Genomic DNA, 6,000 nt, shown 5'->3' on the forward strand with positions numbered 1-6,000 from the left:
AGAGAGAGAGAGCTCTAACAAGTCTCTAGAATGGTTTGGAGATGTCCTGAGCTGGTTGAACCCTTTATTATCATTGTTTTTATTCCCAACCTCAATGTGCCACCTCACCAAAACCGACCAGGCCCATGGGGTAGGTGGGAAAGACCACCCTGGGCTTCTCTGCTCCCCTAAGACCCCGCGTCAGCACGCCTCACAGCTCCTGGGCATTTTTCATACTGACTGTTGGGTATCCAGCTCTCCCTGTTCCATGAGAACTTCTGGAAACCAGGGATCACCTCTGATTCTTTCCTGTACCCTGTGCTTTTCGCCCAGGGCCCCCTAATAGACAACAGCAGATACTAACCAGTACCCAGCAGCGCAGGAGTCCACCCCAGCCCCCACAGTGGGGTGAAGCCACACTTGGGCCTCTTAGGGCTGGGAGAGGCACCCAGTTCATTGGAGGGGTGGGAATGCTGACTCCCAGAGGAGCCTGGCTTACACGGTTACTGGGACAATGGGAGGCCTCAGATTAAAAGCAGGTCTTTGAGGCCCAGGCCAGCGGCTTCCAAGTTCTAAGACACATCAGCAGTCAGCCCTGAGGAGCCCTGAGCCCCTTTACCCTGGCTTTCTGGCCTCTAGAATTCTTATAAAGTGCTTGTGGATTGGGAGGGTCTGAGGAGCAGATCATCGGCCCATGGAAGATGGAGCCCAGCAAACAGGGAGCACTCAAAAGTGTGTCTGTCCTGGCTGTCATTCAGACCCAGCCACCTTCCCTGGTCAAGGGGCACCCCGCCCCTGTCAGAAAGCAGAGCTCATGCTGAACTCCTCAATCATGACTCACACACCCTTCAATCGGACCGGCCGGCCCTCTGCAGCAAGCCCGCGACCTCTCATCACGAATCCTTCCCACCCTCCTGTCCTGACCCCTGTACGAGTTTGCAAGGGTACCCTAACTTAGCCACAGCGGGGTTCATAAAGGAAAGCCTCATGGCAGGTTAACAAGGCCACCATCTCCAGCTGTGCCACATGGCATGTCACTTGGTCTAAACCTCAGTTTCCTCATCTTTCCAATAGGCCTAGGTTGTTCTGAGGCGTACGTGAGGTGGGTGTGGGTCTGGTATATTTTACATGTAATATCAGGAGGAATAAATAGTTATCCACTTGAAATAATGTCAGTCCTAAAGGAGCCTCAGCCGTCCAGCCCGGTCCCCTCAGTATAGAGATGGGGATGCAGAGACCTTGAGAGGGGGCCTGGCTGAGCCAAGGCCACGTGATGGTGATGAGGGGTTGGATGAGTGGGACCCGGGGCCTGATCTCCTGACCTCCTGCTGCCTGTCTTGATTCCTGCTCTGCTCCCTCCCTCCACAGTCACAGCGATGGCTGGGCTCACTCTTCCCAGCCCCTTCCCTCCACAGTCACATCTCACACTGGCCAAAGCCATCCTGACCCCTCCTTGGCAACATCACCACCCTCCCAGCACATGCGCCCCCTTTGACCCTAGTCAGGAGCCCTAGAAGGACATGTCAAGTTTCTGTTAGCCAATGACAATGGCAAAGCCGAGAGTATTAGTTATAATAACGATGACTGTGTCCTACGCTTGAAAGCCCTCCTCCCTACCCCACCCCTACACAGTGCAGGATCTAGTCAACCCCGCTGCTGTAGAAACACATTTCCTCAAATATATTCAATCCAGCACTTATTGAGCATCTACTTTGTGCTCAACAGCACAGAGCCTGAAACATAGAGAGGAAAAGCCTCTGTCAGCAGGAGCTCATGGTACAACAGGGATTTAGGGCAGATCGGGGACACCATAGTTCCCTTTAGTCTAAATGGTGCAGTGGCAGAATGCCCTGCCCGCCCCAGTGGGGAACCTCTTTACCATGGTGTCCAAGGCAGAAGGCATCTGTGCAATCAAATGGAGGCTGGAAAGACGCCGTGGGGGGAAGATAAAGAAGAGAAAATACGGGTGCCCCAGACCTGACTCCCTGGTCTCAGGGAGAGACTCCAGGGAGGGGGGGTTCCTGTGAAATCTGGAAGTCTCGGTGCCCGTCCCCTTACCAACATGCAAGAGCAGATGCTTCTGCTCCCTGGGAACCTCTGCCCGAGGATGTGAGGGTGCTCCAAGCCCAGGGCTGGCCTACACGAGTTTCCTCGGGACCATCATTTGCTAGAGTGATGTCACAGCCCTTGCAGTGGAAATGTCTGCACCTCCTGGTTGCTGCCAAGGCCCTCAACCGGGTGGCCCAACACGTTCCAATATTCATTATCTCCTGGCAGGGACACCATCCTCAGGGATGTGGAAAAGACTGGCAGGGGGAGGGGGAGGGGCAGCAGATTCAAGGCAGCCCTCCTCTCCTCTCTCCGGGTCCATCTCCCCTGAGCCTGGAAGATCTGAGCACCCACTATGTGCCAGGCATGGGCACCATCCCAGCAGCTTCCGGCAGGTACCCCTCTTCCCAGGTTACAGATGAGGAAGCTGAAACTTGAGGTGAGGCATAACAGCACAGGGATGTCACTATAGACCTGTCTGACACTTCCAGTGCCAGGAGGCCCACAAGGTCAGCGTTTCACTGGGGAAGTCCAGAGCTGAAAGGCACTAACCCAGGGAATCCCAATGAAGCCACAGACCTGAAATCAAATAGCTTTGGTAGAGAGGTCCCCCTGACAAGAGCAGCTCGAGGGGTACCCCAAACGGAACAGACCATTGAATCCAACTCCCGCATGGAACACAGCAGAAAGACACCCACGCCTGGAGCATTTTAAGATGGCTACTTGTCGCCAACTAGCAAGTTCAGGGCCTAGAACCCCGATCTCTAGCACTGTCCTCACCCCACTCCACGCAGATCATCTTTCCTAAGAAGCTCCTCCAGCCCAGCCCAGCCCACACCACCAGATGGGCAGAGAAGGCTCAGGGAACAGGCAGCATGTGACCAGGCCTCTCCTTGAGTCTGCAGGGCTGAGGCCGGGAATCTGGGGCTCCCCAGGCTGGTAGGTGTCGCCAACAGCCCCCTCCTTGCTGGGGAGTGGAGGGGAGTGCGGGCACCCCATGGAAGCTCAAGGGAGACTGAGGCCCGGATCGCCCACTCTAGGGGTCCTGGACAGTTTTTCCAGACACTGCAGAGCACGGAGGCTCCCGGGAGGGAAAGGTGGGGAAGAAGCAGTCATTGGCACTTGACCTTGGAGTAGGTGTGGGGTTCCGTCCTTCTCCCACCCCCAGTACCCTTGCTCCTTCTCCAAGAAAGAAAAAAAAAAAGAAACCCTGCCTGTTTGCCAAATACCAGAGGAAGACAAACAGGACGGGGAGGGGGCCGCTCCCTGGCAGCGCTCGGGTGTCGCCCACCTTGGGCACCCCCGGCTGCGCTCGGCATCCTGTCATCAGTCAATCTCAGGCTGGGGTGGGGGCGCTAAGGAAGATGCCGGGGACTGAAGGGAGGGCAGGAATGAGTCACGCTTAATCCCTCTCGCGGTGCCCTCGGAGGGATTCTGTCGCAGCGAGCGGTCGCAAGCGGCCCCCGGCCCGGGCGCCGGAGCGCGGTCCCTCCCGCCGGCCGCGGCCTCCTTACCTGAGTCCACTCGCCCTCCGCAGTCCCGCCGCCCGCACCGCTCCGGCCCGGCTTGGCGCAGCGCCTCTGCAGTCGCCGCTGCAGCCGCCTGGCCCTGATCAGCGACCTGCGGCGGCGGGGGAGAGAGACACACGGGGCGGCTGAGCGCGGGCGGGGGACGCCGGGGCAGCCGAGCCCCCCGCCGACCGCTGGGCCGCCCCGGACAGAGGGCTGGGGGCGCCGGCTGCCCGCCGCGGGCCCAGAGCGCGGCTCCGCGCCGCCCCCACCCCCTGGCACTTGGCACTCCTGGGTGCGGCGGGCGCAGCTGGGCGGTGGGCCCGGAGGTCCCCGGGGTCCTGGTCATCACCTGCCGAGGCTTCCATGGCTTTGGCTGCCCAGTCCGGGCCGCCGACTCGCTCTCCCGAGCCCCAGCTGGAGGCGGCTGGCCGGGTGCTGGCCGGGCTGGGGCTGCCGGGAGGGAGGAGGGAGGGGAGGAGGGTGAGGTGGATGCAGGGGACCAGCCAGTCGGCGGCTCGCCGGCAGCTGCGTAAGCGGCCCGTCTTCACTTTCCTTCTTAAAGAGATAGTTGATCTCCGGTTCCCCAGGGCCCCGGAGGGACGCGGCGCGCCAGGGGGGGGGGGGGGGCCGGGCTCCCCTCCCACCCACGCACCAGCCTGTGCGGGGGCGGGGCGGAAAGCGTGTTGACCCTGGGCAAGTCCCTTCGCCACTGGGGCCTCAACTTTCTCATCTGTAACCTGGGATGAGGACACCCATCTCGTTCCCTCGCGGGCAGTGGGCTCGTGTTGTGTAGTAATTTGAGCTGAACGCCTTTAGGAATGTTTTTCCCTCCCCGACCCAGTCTGAGTATTTAATGTGGTCCAACCCTTGGACTCCGAAGAAAATAATAAGCAGAAACTAATTTCTGAGGACCGACATGTTTTCCTTTGAAAGATTAAAACAGTGAATTGTTGATATAAAGGAAAGCATTCGCAACCTAAAATGTTCATTTGGGGTCTTTCTCTTCTCTTTCCCCCAACAAAGGGATTAAAAAAAAAAAAAAGTCCAGGAAACTGCATTTCCACTTTCCATGTCTAGCCCGTCCACTTGAGCCATGCAACTTTAGGAACTCACTCTCTGGGCCTGATTCCTCATCTGCTCCGCGGGTGGGAAGTGGGGTGGGGTGGGTGGGGAGGGGCTCCCTCTTTCTGAACAAGCCCTATCTGATCAGCCATCCTCTGCTCACAGACACTTTTCTCTGTCACCTCTGCCATCTGCCCTGTCTGACCCCTCTGACTTTATCTCATGGCATGAACTGTCTTGTCTCCCTTGCTAGGCCTCCAGGCTTTTATATTTGCCATTCTTTGCTCCTTCACTTCCTCCAGGTCTCTGCTCAAATGTCACTGTCCTTTGGTGGGCCTTCCTTGATCACCCTATATAAAATACAAACCCTCTCCTCCCCGACTCTTTTGCCCTGTATTTGATCACCAGCTAGCTGACTTACTAGTTGTTTCACTAGAATATACACTTCATGGAGGAAGGAACTTTTCCTCCCTTTCTATATCCCCAGTGCCTAGAACAGCACCTAACACATAATAAGTGCTCAATAAGAACTGACTGAATGAATAGTCCAGCAAGCACACATTATTCCAGGACCTAGTTGTCCATAAGAATGCTCAGATATCATGCTGGCGGTCTTTATGTCTGAAGTCTCTTAAGTCTTTAAGTATCTGTCTGCTGTTGTTAAGGCTGAACTTGGTACCCTGTCTTCTCCTCCCCAAGCTGACTTTTCCAAGAGAAAAATGTATAAACTAAGTGCACGGACTTACTTCATGACTCTGCATTATTGACCTGGGTGAGAAATAGCTAATATTTATAATGTACATGAAGAAATCATTATTTTAAAGTTTTCTGTTACTTTTCAAAGCCAAATATTTTTCTATAGCACTCTGCAGTAAGTGCAGTTTTTGTTTGTTTGTTTGTGTTTTGTTTTTGTTTTTGTCTTTTGTGTGTGTGTGTGTTTTCTTGTCTTGCAATAAATGCATATACATTTTTGGCGGTAGCTATATTTTCGCTTCTATTCAATTACACTGAATCTTCCTATCAGGTGGTCACTATTATACTAGTCATTGTGGGAAAACATGGCAGAGAAATAGTAGCAGAAATAGAAATCGTAGTTGAAAAAGCCATGTGAAATATTGAGGCCTGCTGTCTACAAAGCCTAATGCTGTATTAACCGGTTAACAGAGGAATTTTTTATCTGTCAGAACATCCACCTAAATCATATGTGACTTCTTTACACTTGAAACAAAACCAAAAGAAGCCATGTAATCACTATATGGTTAGCAGGAGAAAATTTCTGAGCTCATTATACAAATATATACATATTTTTTTGTCTTTCCCCCATGTTTTATTTTGCTTGGTAGTTAGAAGACTACATTTCCCAGAAATCTCCACTAGGAGCATCTCCAAAACAAGAGAG

General features: G+C 54.5%; 1 protein-coding gene across 1 annotated transcript in view; it reads right to left on the reverse strand.

The window, feature by feature from the left end:
- Snph (syntaphilin) overlaps window positions 1-3,960 on the reverse strand; it is a 43,239-nt gene extending 39,279 nt beyond the window's left edge. The window contains exons 1-2 of the mRNA XM_071608817.1: window positions 3,889-3,960; window positions 3,543-3,648 (exon numbers count right to left, since the gene is read on the reverse strand). The gene's annotated coding sequence lies outside the window, so the exon portion shown is untranslated. The remainder of the gene's footprint in view (window positions 1-3,542; window positions 3,649-3,888) is intronic.
- Between the last annotated feature and the right edge of the window lie 2,040 nt (window positions 3,961-6,000).

Source organism: Marmota flaviventris, chromosome 2 (genome assembly GCF_047511675.1).
Source record: "Marmota flaviventris isolate mMarFla1 chromosome 2, mMarFla1.hap1, whole genome shotgun sequence".
Lineage (NCBI taxonomy): Eukaryota > Metazoa > Chordata > Mammalia > Rodentia > Sciuridae > Marmota > Marmota flaviventris.